Source organism: Chroicocephalus ridibundus, chromosome 1 (genome assembly GCF_963924245.1).
Source record: "Chroicocephalus ridibundus chromosome 1, bChrRid1.1, whole genome shotgun sequence".
NCBI lineage: Eukaryota > Metazoa > Chordata > Aves > Charadriiformes > Laridae > Chroicocephalus > Chroicocephalus ridibundus.
Window position 1 is genome coordinate 23620576 of NC_086284.1, and position 19575 is coordinate 23640150.

At 37.5% G+C, this 19575-nt stretch overlaps 1 protein-coding gene across 4 annotated transcripts in view; it reads left to right on the plus strand.

Moving 5' to 3' along the window:
* Window positions 1–19575, plus strand: part of SGCG (sarcoglycan gamma) — a 141134-nt gene that overhangs the window by 34437 nt on the left and 87122 nt on the right. For 2 of the 4 annotated variants that reach the window (XM_063331254.1, XM_063331244.1), the window contains exon 2: window positions 7701–7792. The gene's annotated coding sequence lies outside the window, so the exon portion shown is untranslated. Of the gene's footprint in view, window positions 1–7700; window positions 7793–9524; window positions 9650–19575 lie in introns of those variants that run through there. The other 2 variants (XM_063331263.1, XM_063331269.1) reach the window with 2 other exon arrangements.

Here is a 19575-nt window from a genome sequence, read left to right on the forward strand (position 1 = left end):
CCCTTCAAAATTCTAGATAATTACACTATTCCCATACCTAATTTACGCATTTCAGTCAAACAAGAAATAGCTTATGGTCTGTTCCCTGGTTGATTATAGATTCTTCTGTATTAAAAGGGCTACACTTATAATTTACTTACTTATGCCAGGTGGCAAGTTCCTAATTAAATACACTTTTCATGTGCCTAATTTTTCTGCTTGCTTTTTGGCAAAGCTAAAATCTCAGTGGGGCCAACAGATTGTTGGGGTATATTATTAACAATAATTGTTATTTTTACAGCCTTTGTAGTGAGTGGTAGCTCAGAAATGATCTGATGGATCAAGGGCTGTGACTTAACCTTTGGTACTAAAGCTCTACCTCTGTACAAGTTCTGAACTTCAAAAGCAGACTCTTAAAGATGATTTACTGTACACTTCTACTCTTGCTCTTTAAAGGGCTGTTTGAGTTTCTACCAAAGAAGGTCAGAGCACAAATTGCTATTTTATTGTTGTGGTTGGTGAGAAAAGTTGTTTGTCCTTTTTCTGCTTCCTTTCCATTGGTCTTTTTGTCTTCCTCGAACATGAGAAGGGATAAAAACTCCTGAGGATCTCAGCTAAACGCTGAGCTTCTATCGTCTGCCTGATGAAGACCATCATCTTGACCCAGAAAAGTGACTCTGGGTTAAGTACTTCAGCCTGGGAGTCTTAAAGATGGTTCAGTACGCAGTCTTCATGAAGTGATCTCAGGAAATCGTCAATCAAATTATATTTTAAAATATAGCTGCATTTTGTTAACCAAAGATGGGCGAGGCCTTCAAGGTGAGGAATCCTTTCTGTGAACTGTCTTGCTGGGTTGACTCTACCTGTGTGGTACAGGTCTAAACGGACCTTAGCAGTTTAGAAGCGAGAGGCTCAGACTCAGTTACAGAGTGAAAAATGGAGATGCTGCAAAATACTGTATGCTTCTAGTTTCTGAAATAATAGCTGACGTATATGTGTTTAAGCTGCTTCACTTTGTAGCACTAAAAATGCTTTTTATTGCGCCTTTTCTCCGCCCCTCCTCCCCCCCCATTTTTGGTATTTTAAAATGCTAAGGCTTTTTTCCCTGACATTCTTTTAGTGAGTCATCGGGTGTAGTATGATTTTGAGTGCAAAATTAAGAGTAATCTACTTCAGAACAGTTTTACAATGGCAACTTGTAAAATGGAAAATCATTAATCATTTAGTGTTTTATAGCATAGTTTTAAAGGAAAAGTAAAATGCTTTGGGAATATTACTTTTTTTTGGCTACCAAAGAAAACTGCGGGAGATAATCAGTATTGGATAAAAGCATTTCCAACACTGTCTGCAAGAAATTGTTTCATTCAGTAACAGTGGAAATATGTCTGATTTCAGAGAATCCATTATTTGGTTATAATGTGGCATATACTATGCAAACTGTTGAAGAAAAGTGTATTGTTGTGTCCAGTAGCTAATTCATCCTACAGCATGCGACCAATGTAGACATAGGTGGGTATGGCAGATTGCCTAACTTCGGGCCTTTTTGTTCTTCTTATTTGCTGTGTTCCATTAACAAGAGTGACTGAATCAGGTAAGACCTCATGGAAGCAGAGAAGGTTGTTCATTCCTTAAAGGACATTGAAAAATACTCCAGAAAAGGCAATGTCAGAAAACACAAGTTTACCAAGGAGTAAAAAGGCAGAGAGAAACATGGCAAGAGTCTAGGAGCCTGCAGCTCCAGAGGAACAGCCAAGAGGAGAAATTGCTGTAAAGGCCACAGAGCTGCAAGTCAGATTTCACAGGTGATAAAATGGAAACCTCCTTGATTCTGGAGGAAACTTCAGGGTTTCCCAGAACTCATAAAATTGCTGAGGGGACAGACATCAGGTCTGAAATCCAGCATTTTCTTTAAGCAAGGGTTCTCTCTGACCAAAGAGAAATGAGCAGGAAATTACCTGTTTGTAGGCTTTCCGCTATTTATGTTTTGCCTTACCTGGCTGCTTCCAGGTTCTCTATTTAAAAAAAAAAAAAAAAAAAAAAAAGAGTTATATTTTATCATGTAACTGAGATTTAAAAACTTCTGATTTACTTTGAGGAGCTCATTGTAAGTGAAAGTTTTAAGCAGATCCTCTGCAAAGTTCTGTTTTATATATGTAAATATAAAGACAGATTGTTTAGAAATAGATCATGTAACTTCCTTATACAGCTGAAGCCTTCAATTATTCCTGTTTGTCTTCTACACTGAATATTCATCAAAACATGTGAACATGAGCAATCATGTACAATGAAAATTTTTAAAGCTTCTTTTTTGTCTAGATTATTGCTAAATAAAATTTAGGTATAGATTCTGTATGTGCTTGTTTTGCACACATTGATTTATACTAACATCCCCATTTCTCTTGGAGCAAGATTTAGTTAGGTAAATGACTACATTTTACATATTAGCTAAAACTTACTTTTGGGTTAACTCCTCCTTCATTTTTATTTATTTTCTTCTGCTTTCTTCTGTTAGCTTTTAAATTTCAGTTTATTTTTTGGAAGTACTTCTAAGATTATGAAAGCTGAACCTGTGCAACAAAAGAAATTAAGAATTATTTAGAATTTATTAATTTAATTTATACTAGCTAAACAGCCACTCTGACTTATTCTCTCTCTTTGAGCATTCATGCTAGTCTGTAGTATGACCATCGCACAAGAACTTTTTCCAGTTGTTTAACAGGGAAGAAGCACTTTATTAACACTTCATCTTTTCTCATAAATATTTAACTAGTGTTCCATCTTTTTATCATGGTTATTGATGACTGCAGTTTTAAGAAAATTAAACTAAGGCAGGTTCCTCCTATGGAAATAATTCAATAGTGAGTTTCTCCAAATATAAAATTACAATCCACTAAAACTTTCTGGGCATTGAGTCCGTCAGGGAATGAGCTCAGGGACCGTGATTCCTGTTACAGTGTCCTGGCCAGAGCACTGTAATTTTCATATTTCCACTTCTCTTCTCCTAAATCTTTTGGAACAGGAGACACTTTTCTTGGGTGCCTAAATCCTTTTTTTTTTTTTTTTTTTTTTCTCTTGTGCTTCCTGCCTTTCTGGGAAGATGCGTGCTGGTACTGAATGAAAAAACCTGTTCTAACTAATGAAGTAGACACTGAATCACAGGATTTAAACATAGTTTTACATGATTTTGTATGCTATTATTTCAAATGCAGATTAGATACATCTGCTTTATTACATCAGAAATACATATTATGTTACTGAAAAATAACATTTAATGATAAAATAAATTGGGGGAACTTTTATATCTCTCGGTCAGTTATACTTCTGATATGTCTGTGGGTAGGGAAGGCAAAAAGAAATAGGAAAAAAGCAAAAGAGAGTGGTAAACTCATCATATTCTTTAGGGTTTGTATCTGTACAAAGCTTTATGCAATATGAGAATACGGGTACAGATGCAGAGCTTCCAAGACCTATTAAACCTATTCGACCGTGGAGTGTCAGTCATTCAGTTTTGTTTTATACAGCCACCTATACTGGGTGATAGCCATGCATTTCACTTGAATTCTTCAGATACCGCAAGGCAGAAGACTAGACTATTCTGCTCTGGACGTTTAGTGGGTTTGGGGATTTTGCTGTTGTTTTAGTGAAGGACAAGTGATGTAAAAGGAAATGTAATGACCAAAGAACGGGAAACACGGTTCTCTGTTGATTGTCAGTGTTGTTGACATCTGTTGTAGAAGTGATTTGACAGACTGTATTGAATACAACTGTAAGTACACTGTTCTGCCTGTCACAGAGTGCTTGCAGATGGAGCTGTGAGTAGCTGCACAGTGAATCATACCCTAAAATAAAAATGCCAGTGCACAAAATAATGAACCTCTTAGAAAGTGCTTTACTCTACTCCCCTGACCAGAATATTGTAGACTTTCATATAAACCGAAGTACACATTTCTGGTTTTCTTCCTGAGAAAAAGCTAACGCTTCATTTTCTCAAGCCAACAGTAGTTGAATTTCATACTTAGGAGAATTCTTGAATTGTACCAGCCGTGCAATAGGACAAAATCATTCCAAATCTACTTGGACATTTGAAGTTTGGTGGGATTTTTTTTTCTCCCCAGTACTAAGGTAGGCAACATCTTCTGCCTTTAAGATACTACTACAGCAGGGACTCTCCATTGCATCTTCCAGTCTGCACGCAAGCCACAGACTCCAAATTAGTCTTCCCTTCCTTAGCTGGACTCTTTGAAAGGGTCTACAAACCTGAGCTTGCTTTATTGCTCTTAGAAAAGCAGTTTGTGCTGCCTTACCCCTGTTCCAGTTCACCTGTCAGGCTCATCTTCCCACAGAGTACAGCAGCGAGCGCAAAGCAGACGTGCAGCTTTTCACTTGCTGCCTCGCTGCTTAACCTCTTTAAAGGGTCGTACAGAATTAAACCCACAGAAAGTAAATAGCTTTTAATCAAATTGTGCGAAGGTGAAATCCAAGCAGAAGATCCAAGAGGAAGAGGAGCGTGGCAGCAAGGAGCTGAAGCAGATATTGAAGTACTGCTAAGTGTGTTAGTGTATAAGTGTATATAACAAGTAAGGCAGTAGACCCACAGCCAGCTGTTTGTGCTCATAAATGGAAAAAATTCTATAAACCAGACTCTAGGACCTGCTGTGCACTGACACGATGGGCAGTTGGATACTTATTTATAATAAGTCGTCTTATTTTCATCTTGTCTTGCATAGTGATTTTCAGATTTTTCTGTTTTGTTTATTCTTGTTCATACTCTAATAAAACGTAAATATTCTGAGTTTCAAAGCTTTTTTGGACCTCCTTATAGATATCATTTTAATGAGACGGTCTGGGCGGGTCTCCCTTAAAACCTTGTATATTCGGGGGTCCGGCGCTTATATTCCAAAAGGTTCCTATTGGAGTATTTTCCACCTTGTTTAACTATTTAAAACAATTACATTGTTATAGCTTTAATGGGTGCAACAGTAACTTTCAGATGTTTCTTTCTATTTATAGGTGAAAGATTCGGTCCTCCTTTGGCTCGCTGTTTTGCTCAGGTTTAGAAGATGACATCCCTTTCTAGATATTCACCGTAGCCCTATCCTCAGGAAGGGGCAGGGTCTCAATCTGTCCATCAATGGCCGTCTGTCCTACCCCTTACAAATCTAAAAAACACATCAAACATAAGCAACTCAAAATGCTTTGGGGGGAAACACTAAAACAATTGTTTCCGACAGTTCTTGTTTCATGTCATATTAGATGCTCTAACAGCAGTGGGAAGTCAGGAGAACTGGAAAAAATCTTTTTTTGAAGAGGTGATTTTTCTGTTACATCATTATTCAAGCTCACAAGTGATAAACATGCACAAGAACAAGAATCAAGAAGACTTGGACATTTCCCCTCAGTCCTTGGAAGTCCAGAGATGTCTAGTAACTAATTACTTTTTATATTTTCTGACCATTAATAAAATTACCCCCCATTTTAATTGCTTGAGAATGTGGTTATTTTGGGGTTTTGCATTCAGTGATTCTAATAGATAAATATTTGTATGTGGTTTGTGTTTGGTTTTTTTTTTTGCATTTGTTAATTCTAATAGGAATATATGTTCATGTGAATTTTACTTTTTTTTCCAAAGTATATCCCAATTTGTCATTAACGAAAGTTGTTTTCGCTGTTTTACTTGACCTTTCTGAGCCTTTATCAAGGTATTTTTTAATATTTCATATGGCAAAACTTCTGTTTCATCTGGAATGATACATCCATACAACCTAATTTTAGCTATAGTTACTGTTTGCCACATAATTGCAATTGTTCAGCAGTAGAGACTTCTATTCTTAGTTATCTTCATTATAAACTATCTCTTGCAGTGCAATTTTGGGGATACGAGACGCTTGGGGTATCTTGTTTTTTTCCGAAGGAGGGACTGTGACTGACTAATTTTAGGACACAAAGAGAAAGATACTACAAATGAAGAGCACAGTTCCAGTACTAGCTGGATACTCTTGACTGCACAGATGCTCTAAGAATCTATTTCCTGACTACAGTATAAAAGCCTCTATGGACACATCTGCCTTTTGACAAATAGACATAATCTAACATGGAGAATCACAGAATGGTCAGGGTTGGAAGGGACCTCTGGAGATCATCTAGTCCAACCCCCCTGCCAGAGCAGGGTCACCCAGAGCAGGTTGCACAGGAACACGTCCAGGTGGGTTTTGAATGTCTCCAGAGTTGGAGACTCCACCACCTCTCTGGGCAGCCTGTGCCAGTGCTCTGCCACCCTCAGGGTAAAGAAGTTCCTCCTCATGTTTAGGTGGAACTTCCTATGCTCAAGTTTGTGCCCATTACCTCTTGTCCTGTCGCTGGGCACCAGGAATTAAATTTTTAATTTAGTAATTGCTGATCTGTTCTTCCTGGTACGCTGGTCTCCTCTCCCTGGTATCCAGTGATAGGACACATGGGAATGGTTCGAAGCTGCACCAAGGGGGTTCAGACTGGACATTAGGAAGCATTTCTTTACCGAGAGGGTGGTCACATACTAGAACAGGCTTCCTAGAGAGGTGGTCGATGCCCCAAACCTGTCAGTGTTTTAGAAGCATTTGGACATTGCCCTTAATGACGTGCTTTTAACTTCTGGTCAGTCCTGAATTGGTCAGGGAGTTGGACTAAGTGATCATTGTAGGTCCCTTCCAATGGAAATAGTCTAATCTAGTCTAAAATAAAGCCAAAATTTCGTATTACTGTAAAATTCTTGTGTAGTACTTTATTGCTAAGATAAACTCTGGGCTAGAATATTCTTCTTTTGCCCTACGTGCCCTTTGCTTAACAAATCCTTATCATCAAACCCTTATCAAACTCTTTAAACATACCACAGACTTGCAAAGTATCTAATAAGTTGGAGAAGTTGATACAGATAGGACCAGATGGTTTCTATGTCTGTTTTAGTTAGATTAATTAGTTAAACTGATACATGATAGTCATTGTCTTCTCTGCCATTGTGTTGTCTTGTACTTTGAGGGATAAGCAGATGTTCTTGAAATCTTGTAGATTTTTGCCAAAATTCTAATTTTTGCTCTAAAAAAAGTGACATCTTTTAGTGGCAGAATATTCAAACCACAATTCTTGTATCTTTTGCCATTGTTTTGTCGTGGCGTAAGTTTGCAAGTACTTCTAGTTAGTCAGCTGCTGGTATGAGTGGACTCTGACAACGTGGAAGATGAATATGTTTGCTTAGTTACCTTTCCATGACTCAGTTTTCAGTCATGGACTATCAAAATCCAATTGAAAAGGAGGTTGGCAGTTTTTGTGTGAGGTGTGGGGCATCAGCATTCTTGAACTGTGAAGATAATTACTTGACTGAGATAAATGTTTTTGTACAAATACAATGAAAACTCATAACTGAAGTAATTGTTCGTTATACTAATGCATTCTAATGCTAGATGGAATTTTAAACAGAAATATTTTTATTATTTTTCACATAGATTTTTGATGAATATTTATCTCTCATTACTGTAAACTGTGCTGTCATGAACATTTGCAGTCCAAACGCGTTTTGGGTGTACAGTGTATCATTTGAGTTCCACAATTTTAAGCTCAGTGGATTTTGGTCCATCACTTGTAAGAAGTTGTCAGTTAAAGTAGTCAGGAGGGCAGTTCAGGAATATGTCCTCTTTCCCCATACTCATGAAAATTTTTCCTTTCTCTTTCTATTCTTTGCATTTAAATAGGAAGACAGCTGCCTTCAGATGATACAGAACTCATTAACAGTTGCTCTTGCTTCAGTCCTGCTTCATGAGAACTTCAGAAGATACTAACTGAGGTATTTGTTCTTTTCATTTTTAGAATTTCTACTTTGCAGATGTTAGGTAGAAGAGCAGACGAAAGACATAATGAATCTAGCCGAAGAGTAATCATATGTAGAAAATAACACGAAAGGTCTGTCCATAAAGAGAGCTACTGGGTGATACAGTCTAACCTCTTTCTATAGCTGGGCGCTATGTTAGTCAATCTTTTTTTATAAATTGATAAATCAAATAAATAAAAATATGCCAAAAGGAAACATATCAAAATGCCGTTAAAATGTTGCTTTTGGGGGATCTTCTATCCAGTTTTAGCTGATCCTCAGCTTTTCTCCAAGAATGGACAAAAGATTTTGCAGGAAATCCCTAGACATGAATACCCAATCACCTAAATAATGACTGAATAATGAACGCTTCCAAACTGTCTGGCATTTATAGTTTTCTTCCTCTAATACTTGCAGGGAATTTCAATTCGAGAAGAGCTTTGATGTTAACAGAATATACAAATGCTTTCCTCCCAGTTTATCTTTCATAAATCCATGAGATTAAATATAACGGCTGTTTTAAAGATATTGATAAATATTTTATTATGAAAAATATTTGTCATTTTTGTCAGATACCAGTGAATTAATTCCTTTATGTAGAAAAGAACTTCTCCATTTGTATATGTAAACAGAGTCTGATAAAGGATTAATGGCCACAGAATTCATAAAGGGAAAAAAGTATCTTGTAAGCCAGTTGGATTTGTGTCAGACCTAAATTTATGATCTGCAGCTGTTGAACGTCTGATAGGAGCTTCATCTTCTAGAGCGTGATAACAGTGTGAGTGCATGGCTAGAAAAAAGGAAACGTTGTGCTTTGGGAAATGAAATTGTCCAAACATATGGATGATGATTGCAATGCTTCACATAGCACAAAACTTTATTCTATAAATCTTAGAAATGTATGTTTTAATGCTTTTTTAAAATGCAGACAGCTACCAGCACAGATTCTAAAATATCGTAGGATGAACAGAAAGTCTTTTGGTCAGTGTTTGTAGTCAGTTTAATATAAGTAGTGCCAGGCTGGAATTCTTGTTTCTGCATTAGAGAACTCAAAGCTTAAATAGCACTGAAAAAAGAGCTCTCAAAATTCCTATAATATCCTAATGTAATAGATGCAACTTTGTTTTTAATTGCTCTTGGTATTTATATGCGTCTTTCTTAATTACCAAGAATGGCTTAACTTTTTTGGAAAGGTCGGTAATTGTTACTGTAGTTATTGTACAAAATTCATATGTACTATTTTAGGTACGTTATAATATATGTATTTCCTTTTTTTAACCAGCCAGTGTAGATTATAGTGAGAATAATATTAGCATTAAAATTAAAAGTTTTCAGAAAAATGAGTATTAAAATTCAGTTGGATGTTACATACGGATTCAGAAAAGAAAGCAGAAGTCTTTTTTGGTTCTAATTTTGCAATGTGTGCTGTTAGCAGCTGACTAGGTTTTCACGTGCAGATTCTATGAAGTGCTGCATATTCTCAGATTTTAATAAAGCAGTTGGCATTATGTGACAGGTTGGGCCATTTTAGTATGATTGGTTATGCCTTACAGTGGGGCAGTTCATTTCTGGAGTCAGTATACAACTATTTGAGCAGTAGAATTAGCCGCTTATGTCACAGATTATAATTAGCTGTGTCTGTATGCCAAAGCAACAGGATGGAATGCAAAACACAGCCAAACATGTGAACAAATTTTCTTCCAGTGATATTTGGCCAGGCCTAAAATATCTTCCACTCCAGATTTGAAAGTAGTGGAAAAGTTAGACAATTAGCTCTTGAGAAGAGACAGATTGTAGTTTATTCAGAAGTCCAAATTGTTTCAGATCTCTAAGGTAAGTAGCAATTTTTAAGATTTCTTTTTACGTCTGTATTAAAATAATAGCATATTAATAATTGAGTTGGTTTTTGTTTGTTACATGCATGTATTGAGCTTCTCCCCGGTCTGATTTTCTGTGCAACGTTTCAGGCTGATACTGCCCTCATTTAAGGATCATGTTAATGCTTATGTGATTTATTTTAGGACCTAAATTTAAGTGTTCATTTTTATATACAATTATTATTTTAGATTCTGATCGTTTAATTATCCTTTTTTTTACAATTAAATGCAGTATTAGGTTGCATAGTTTAAACTTGCACTTGTGTAATATTAAGAAGCTAACTTTTAGTACTTTTTAAATCTTTTACAGTATCATTACTGTACTTAGATATCTACTTTGCAGCAGTGAACCTGTGATGTTTGTAGTTCTTAATTTTTCTCAGTTTATTTATCACATTCCTCAGTTTATTTATCACATACCGAAAGTTAAATTTAGCAAAGAATTGATCCGTGCTTCTGCTGAACACTTCTTTTTGACTTGACAATGATGATAATAACAGTGATAATAACCTTCCATCTGAGGAACTGTTACCAAAATCACTTCTAATTTCTGTGAAGTGTACTGGAATTAATAAGGAGCGTCCAGCTGTTTGTATACAGAACTCCTTTTACAAGTTTGTAATCTCCTTGAATTCAAATACATTTTCTCTTGGATAATTTCAGTGACTGAAAGAAAATTACTAACCAGGTATGAGGGGTCAGTGATTCATTATCAAATGATTTATTGGATGATATTTGGTCGCCACCTAGTTGGTGATCTCCACCAACAGGTGCTCGCACCGCATATTTTATCACGCATTAGAATGAGCACATATGTTCCTAGAAGAGAATATTGCCAAAGTGTAGGAATGCGATTTGACTGCATCAACACCAGTCAGCTAGGCTCCTTTTATAGCAATATGGGTGGTCTGACCATACCTATCTTAAATTGCATCTTACTTGAGGAGGAGATGAATCGTGTCCTAGAAGTGTCGGCCTCTCTGCATTGTCTGTGGAGGGGGTCAGGGTAAGTATGGCTGGTGTTGCCTGTGTTTGGTGAGATGAATTCTGCCTGTGTAGCCACATCCAAATCAGTAATCCGTGTGAGTGAACTACAGTAACTTTGTGCTATAGAGTTCTGAAAGTTTGCAATCAGTTAAGATTTTGGAAGTTTTGGTTGTGATGCATAGTCACAACTGATGCCACTTTGGCTGAGATGAATGTCCCTTTATCTTCTAAACAAACGTGATATTCATATATTAGATATAGACCTCTTTTTCCATTATGTAATGAAGAACAAATGGTCCTAGAATACCACCAAAGTGTAAGAAAACTACTGTGTGGAGTTAAATTAAAAATACAGGGATCTAAATTAAGCCCAGCATTAGAGGGAACCATTTAAAATATCTTTTTCTAAACCTTTACACTTTTGCTAATAATGTGCAACTTCTCCTGGTTGAAAACTCGGTGGTTAAAAGCAGGTTATATTTTAGTTCTTGTTCACAGTCGTAAGGCTTTGGTAACAATATGAAGATACAATATTCATCCTTACTGTATAGGTTTGTAATTATACAGATGTGTGACTATACTTAGTGTTGAGAATACTCGTGCAAGAATGTATGTTTTAAGCTAAGGGAAAAGAGTTTTGGAGGAATAGTTAAAGAAATGGATGTAGCGTATCACACGAACCCAAGCCTCTGTCAGAAGGCACAGAAAAGTTGGGTGTACGAAGATCCTCGCTTGAATAGCCTTGTGAGAGTTACTCCTTCCTGTGAAAAAAGTAATACCTTTTACATGAGATACAAATCCCAAGTCCTGACCTCTTACAGTTTTTAATTATTTTCATGACTTGGAATTCAGTAAGCCAGATTTCTTTTGGACTTATTTCTCAAAGCTGGTTGTCTTAGATGTTTAACGAGCAGTGGCTGACGGTTTTCCATAACAGAGCCATTTACAGGGTCTTTCTCTCATACAGGTTTTCTGATATCTAATAAGGTCTTCTGGCCCATTGCAGTCTCTCAGTGGAGACATAAATGGAGTTTCTTCTTCTCTCTTCTGTCTTATTTTCAGAAAGTTTGTAGGAATGTAGTATTTCTGAGACCTCCACTTGTCTGTTGAATTTGGTTGAAATTGGCCAAGCTTTTGAGCTTAAAAGCTATTGTAGGAGGGAGGGAAATGAATGGGAGACAGACGATTTAGTGACATAGAGGTGGTTCCTTTTTTATTTATTAAACCAGGCTAAAAACGTCATGGCAGTTTGGATGACAGGTTAATTTAATATCCTGGTCAAATTTTCAGCTTGGGTAATGATATTCTCACTATTTAATTCATCTTTAACTTTGGCTACCTGGGCCCGTCTTCTCGTGAAACCTTTCTGTATATCTGCCAGAAGCTGTTAAACAGCTGCTGCATTTCATGCTGTGGTTGGTGGTGTTTCTGTGGTGGACAAAGTACTACTTCTGTATAAGAATGTGAAGAGGAAAATAAACTAAAGTACATTGATATTTTTAAAAATGGAGTATGGTATGTGCTAAGTGTTGGATATTGCTGGTATTAGCCATAAAACACATGGTTTTCACTAAAAGATGTTGATCTGTGTGTGTGCGTATGTATATCCTGAGGGTTGTCTGTAAGAATCACATATGTATGTGTATTTTCAGTAATGGAATGTAGACGTGGAATCCTCTTGCAGTAATGCCTGTTAAAACTCTTCAGTTTTTCCTTATTTATTTGCTGTGTGGTCAGTGCTCTGAGGAGCAGAAGTCTTAGTACCGTGTCTTCGCCTCAGCTTTTTCCAGTAGTGCCAAGATGTAGATAATAAATTTTAGAAAGACTTTTTTGCATCATTGGCTTATTAGTTATGGATACTAGCGGCTTTCAGAAGAGGCTGTCTGTGTAGCGTACATCAGCCTCTGCTTCACGTTCAAGTTTCACGGAGGTCCTACTTTGAATGTCAGAGCTGTTAGACCTGGCTCTGAGAAGCCTTCGGCCTCTGTCGGCGATGGCTGCTGATGGAAGGAGGCGGCTCTGCAAAGTTCCACTGCACCCAATTTCCTCAGGTTTGAGGAAAAGGAGATTGAAATAAGAAGTAACTAAAAAACATGTTCTAGTGACTGGAGACTGCTGAACGCAGAATAAAGTGGAAGTGGTTCTAAAAAATAAATGCGGTGGAATGAAACTGAGTCAGCAGAGCGCAGCGATGGCAACGGACCCTAACTGCAGACCAGGCTGCATTAGCGAGGCTGTGTCCGAAGCTCTGTTCCAGCCCAGCTTTGAACTGGAATAGAAGATCTGCAGAGGTCCACTGCAGCCTCATTTTTCCTGGGATTCTCAGAATTTGTTCAGAAAGATTTTCATGAATATTCCATTTATTGTTATTATTATTTACTACTGGTCTTGTTTACTCCCCTGGTTGTCTTACTAGCTGATCTAATGTGCAATGTTTCAGATTTCATGTCTGTTTTTGGTATGAGGAGGCATCACAGTTTACCACATAAGATGTCACGGGAGGTTGGTAGCTAGCAGTATTCTCAAGTCCCTGCATAAATATCCTATAAATCAGTAAGAGTTGACAGAATATTGACTTGAATTTTACTTGGAAATACAAGGAAGGAAATGGATGGATTCAGAGTTTAAAGCCAAAAAAGTAACAGTGAGTATTATTTTAATATCAGCATTCCCTGTGAGCTGAGAAGTCATAGGAGGATATTTGGGAGACTGGCAGAAAAGGTGGTAGTTATTGTTTGCTGGAGTGAAAGTTTTCATGGTAGGGATAAGGAAATGATAAGATAGATTTCAGTATGTGGAGGAGGAAGAGGTTAATTGAGGTTTGGCCTGAGTGCCAAACGAGATAGAGGGTATGGTGAACACTCCCAAAAGTCAGCATGGGTGAGGCCGACGAGGCTGCATCAGGTTTGGTTCCTTCCACATGCCTGTAATAGTATCCTGATAAGCTTTGTACCTTCATATTACACCCCAAGGCTTCTAGCAAATATTCTGGTTCCACAAAAAGACGGTCGTATTTGAGGGCCAAAGAGGTGAAAGTTTGCCCAGAGCTAAGTGCCCAGAGCTAAGTTTTATGCAGTGTGGAGGGATGTAGTATAGAGTTTTATGGAGATGGAGCCAAACTTTCTGTAGGATGGGCAGCAAGACCAGGATAGGAGACGGTAGTCCTATGCTGCTCATGCTACTTTTCAGGCTGTTTTTCTAGTCTCAAAAAGATGTGATGAAGGGCCTATATGCCAAAAAATTTGTCTACTTTTTCAGTCCTACTGTTTGGTATAATAAAAGATATTTATTTTACCCACAAAACTTTTCTTCCTTGTAACATTCTACTTTTAGTTCTGTTGTGTTACAGTAGGTATTTTCCATTTTAATGAAAGCACTGAAGCAGGCTTCTGAAAACTGCTTAAATACAAAACTGTATTATGAAATAGTATATTCATTGACCATGATTTCATGAGTCATTCAATAATTATGTTCCATGCATGTGTGAAGATAATGCTTTCAAACAGAAATGCAGTTCTTATACACATGAAGTTGTATAAGACTTTACTAATGTATTTTCATAACAGAGAAGAAACAGTTTGTAAGCTACGTACCACTGTTTGTGTTTATTTCAGTACCCCACATTCTTTTTGAATTGTATATTTAATTGAAATTCTGTTAGTAACAATTTTCAAGATCTGTGAAGAGTACTTGCTTTTTTACATTTAGATTTGTATTTTTTATTAATTTTGCTTTTAGTTAAAGATCTGTTGAACTGATAGTGTTGTGATTCACACTTCACATCAGTAAATCAGCTATAATTGAAAGTTAATTTTATTAATAAATGCTCATTTCCATTTTGGACTAACTAATTTTATGAATAATTCTACTTTGAGATACAAGGATATATTATGTCATAAGAGATTTTGCTCTTGGTTTATTTTGCGATACATACATACTTAACACGTACTTCTGGGTTTTGTTTATGCTTCATTTGTTTTTACAGCTAATTGAAAGATCGGCTATGTCTTTCCTATTTAATCCAAGAAGTGGCATACTGATCAAAACCTGTATTTATACATTTTGCTGTCTTCTTCATCTGTGTTTCTTGCATTGCATTATTGCTTTGTCACGGTTGCTGAAGAATCTTAGAGCTGGTTGCTGCCTAAACAGTTGAAGTCAACATCACCAAAAAAGGCTTCTGTAGTCCATGGCTTTTGATGATTTCCTTATGTGTCTAATACCCATTTAAATTAATCTGGTTTTCCCCTGCTAAAGTAAAAATGAGTAACAAAGCTCTTATGACCAGGACTACAATGCAATAGAAGCACATGAGTTTGTGTTCATTGACATTTAAAATTAATCAGAAAAGGGCAGAGATTTAAAATATATAACGAGACACAGTATACATAGGAAAGCATTTTGCTTCCCTTGGTACTGTAAAGGAAAGTGAATTTTGTATTTTTAGTTCAGTTTCATGTGACTTTTCAAAATGGGCACAATTGTGACTTTATAGATACAAGGTCAAATTGTTCTTCTTTCACATTTTTTAAAACATATCCGTGATCAATCACTTGAATTAGGGAGGGAAGACATGAGGATTAATTTTCATCTCTAGCTTCTGCATCTAGTTCCATTCCGTGTTTCTTTGGTGTATTTTCACTACGCTATTCAAAAAAAGCTTCACAGATTAGCAGTGTAACTCCATTTACTGTGTGAAATCATTTAGCAAGGCTAAATAAACAGCTTTTCAAGGTCCTCAGCCAACATAGGAAAGCGCCACAGAAAGGAGTTATGTGTTTTGTAATTGTGCTGTACTGTGTGAACTGAAGTGTGCCTCTAAAGAGATAACAGCGTGCTGCCTGGAAGTAGCACTTTCGTAAAAGCAGCAGCAAGAACAGAAAAAAGAGAAAAGGTTATGCCGATGCATACGTCTTTATGTACTTAAATAGAGCTGTTTCTTTTTTGCTCTCAGGGAGAGTACCCCTTCCCAGCACTGAGGACATGAAACACTTTTTCTGAGAACAGCATTGAGGATTGTGTTAAAGGACTTTTGCTAAAAGCTCTGTCCAAGCAGGACCTGCATTAGGAGCAGTATTTCTGTAAGACATATTTTGGCCTTGCGCGTAGTCATTGTTGTATGATGGAAAGGGTCCACTATCACGCATACAGAAAATAAAAAGGTATCTTTTTTAAAATAAAGTATTTTTAAATAGAAAAAGATGTAATAGCTTTTTTTAAAAGTGTCTTTTAAAGGTATCTACAATTATTCTTTGACTGGTAGGCACGCACACAAGAGGATGGTAGCAGAGGTTCTCTCATGATTTGTCTCCATCAGAGGGATTGCTTTCATTTCCCTGACATTTGTAAAGAACTTCAAGCCTTTCAGTGTTTTAAACAACCCAAATGAAGATTATTTCCCCATTCCTCCCCCCGAGTTACATTGCGGTTCTGGCACATCTGTCATCCTTCCCCTAAGTATATAAATAGCCAGCAAAAGGATGACAAATGACAAAAAAGTTTTTTAAAAGTTTATGCCTACCAGTCTTTTGAGCTTCCTGGTGTTGTCTCCAGTGAAGGAAAATTGAAGGCCACAAAACCAATTCTTAGTTACATTTAATGGTCCTTAAGAAATGAAATTTTGTATACAGAAACCTTATCTTCACTGCAACTCAAAGCAACAAACTACCAGATCCTGTCTGCAAAGTTTAACTTTACTATCTAAAGTTAAAGTAAAACTTCATGGGGTTTCTTTTCTTAAGATACTGCACATTGATGATAAAGGAGTCGAAAGTAATTGAGAGGATTCAAGCAATCCATTAAAAAAAAAAAAAGTAATTGAGTGCAGCAATTTAAATCGCAATACAATCAGCATGGATGTATCCATTTTGTCAAGTACTCAAATAAACAACTTCTCTTAATGTCCATCATACCCAGAGACATACAAACCACTCTAAAGTAGCCAGAATTCTATTTAATCACCCAGGTTAAAATTGTGACATTGTTTTTATTTCTCTTTTTATGAAGGAATATAATTTCAATTCAAATTAGTATGACTTTACTATTTTTATCTAGAGTGTACAATGAACAAAATAGAGAAGATCATGAACTTCGTCAGGTTAAATCTAAAAACAATACAAGTGGGCAAAAATATTTTAAGGAATATTTCTTTCAAACGTGAGAACCACCAAAACCTGCCAGGTCGTTTGTATGGTAAATGGATGATCAGACTGTAAAAAGAACAGTCAGAGAAGTGAAGGATGTAAGAAGTATGCAAAATGAATTATTTGCGCTTCAGTCTTAAGTGTGGGAGAAACCGGCACACTTTCTGTGCTAGAACACCGCTGTATGGGGTACTCATCAAAGGATCTATTCTAGATTAAAAGGATGATAGAACAAGCTTATCTATAGGGGACTTGTAGATAAAATGTATAGTAATATTTTAAAGTCAGAAGGTATTCACGAAAGACCTCTAAAGAACTCAAGAATAAAATAAGTGAATAGTGATAAAAGGCCATCTCTGAAGACTGCAGAATCTGAGATTAATTTAGATTGGAAGAAAACTCTGGAAATCATCTAGTCCATCCTCCTACTGTACTTGATCAGCGAATCTGTAGCTGACTCCTAGCAGAACATCACTTGTCCTTTGATCTTTCCCATAAGCTCCTCAATGTCTCATTTTCCGTTTCAATGCAAAACTGTATGTGTTTGACTCAGCCCTTTGCATGCAGCACAACCCTCTTCCTCCCTGCCTTCCAGCCATTCTTCCCTGAGCGCTTGTGTCCATCCATTGCAGCACTCCAGTCATGTGGGCTATCCAAATGTATTTCTGTAATTCCAGTGGGATCATTGCTCTGCAGCTGCGCATGAACTTCTAATTGCACTTGTTTGTTTCCCATGCTGTGTTCGTTCATGTACAGACACTGGAGATAGGCCCTGCTCGTGCTGCTTTTATAAAGAATGGGAAAGAACCATCTCCATCATGCTGTCCCCAGGATGCTTCTTTGCTGCCCTGCCATACATTCACTTCTCTTAAGGGTACAGGAACCCTCTCCTGGTGTACCTAGTTTAAAGCCTTCCTCACTAAGTTAGCAAGGGTGCTCTTGCCCAATTGGTCAGAGGGATTCTATCTCTTCTCACTAGTTCTCACTCCTTAAAGAGGGTCCTATGGTCATAAAAGCCAAAACTCTGCCTCTGACACCAGCTACGTGGTAAGGTGTTAACATGCAGGGTATGTCCCCTCCTGTATATATGAACCTTTCACTTTCACTGGAAGGACTGAGGAGAAAACTAGCTGGCTCTTACATCCTTTATCCCTCCCCCAGTTCTCCATAGTCACTCTTAATCTGTTCACCCTTAGCAGTATCATTGTTGCCCATGTGATGAGCAGCAGGGGCTGGATAAGCCTCAGAAGCCTCTGCAGTATCATAGAATGGGTCAGGTTGGAAGGGACCTTAAAGGTCGTGCCATGGGCAGGGACATCTTGCACTAGACCAGGTTGCTCAAAGGCCCATCCAGCCTAGTCTTGAACACTTCCAGAGATGGAGCATCTACAATTACTCTGGGCAACCTGTTCCAGGGTCTCACCACCCTCATAGTGAAAAATTTCTTCCTAATATCTTGTCTAAATTTCCCTTCTTTCAGTTTAAAACTGTTACACCTCGTCCTATCACTACACTCTCGTAAAAAGTCCCTCCTCATCCCTCCTATAGGACCCCTTTAGGTACTGGAAGGCTGCTATAAGGTCTCCGCGGAGCCTTCTCTTCTCCAGGCTGAACAACCCCAACTCTCTCAGCCTGTCTTCACAGGAGAGGTGCTCCAGCCCTCATCATTTTTGTGGCCCTCCGCTGGACCTGCTCCACCAGGTCCATGTCCTTGTTATGTTGGGGGCTCCAGAGCTGGACGCAGCTCCTATATCTGCTCACTCAGCAAGCAGCAGAACTCCCAAGACACCAAAATCAGGTCAGTGGATGGGTGCCTCTGTCTCCTGCTAAAGGAAGTCTCCAATGGCTATCACCTGCCAGTTACCTATGCATGTTGCCACTTTCCATCTTTTTTTTACTTCGCTGAAGGGCATTTCAAGACTGAATGGTTAGAAACGAAAATGGCAGATAAAAATCAGCCTAGGTAGATGTGAAGTTTTGCACATGGGGGGAACAAGGCCTTCAAATGCAAAGTGATGGTATCTGAACTATTACAACTTCATAGTGAGATCCTGGGGTTATGATGGATTGAGAACACCAGTTTTCAGTTCCCACTAGTTGCCAGAAAATGAAACATTTGGAATTCATGGGGAAATGGTAGAGGCAATATTGTACAGCTCCATAATCTACCTGCCTTTTGAATCCCGTGTGCTGGTTTTATTCCTCCTCCAGCTCTGAACTGAGTAAGTTAAGAAGAAGGTAGTAAGTACAACCGAAGGAGTAGCACTGCTTTCGTACAAGGAGAACAACACAACCTAGAAAAGAAAAGACCAGGGACAGAGAGAAAAATGTGATGGAGATCTGTGAGAAGGCTTCTGTTCTTTCATCAGTATCATCGTTTAGGTGTATCATCAGAGAGAGGCTATTGAGCTAAATGGCCTTTGGTCTGCTCCAGTGTAGTCCCTTTTATGGTTTTAACCTCACATATAAGATAATAAACACAAAAAATGTACTTTGATTATTTGTGTAGGTCAATTTGTTATCAAATGAGGTCCACTGACTGAACAGGACAGAGTAACAGAAAGCAACTGAAACAAAATTGAAAAAAATATTTCTGAAATTTTTTAATTACATCAGTTATTAGGTTTCCTAATATTTTTTAATATATGATTTGTTTTATTATTTATCACATGTTCTGTTCTTGTAGGAAAAGTATGTGTTTTAAAATAAAACCTGTTTGTAAAAGCTATGTAAAATATTACCCTATTAATAT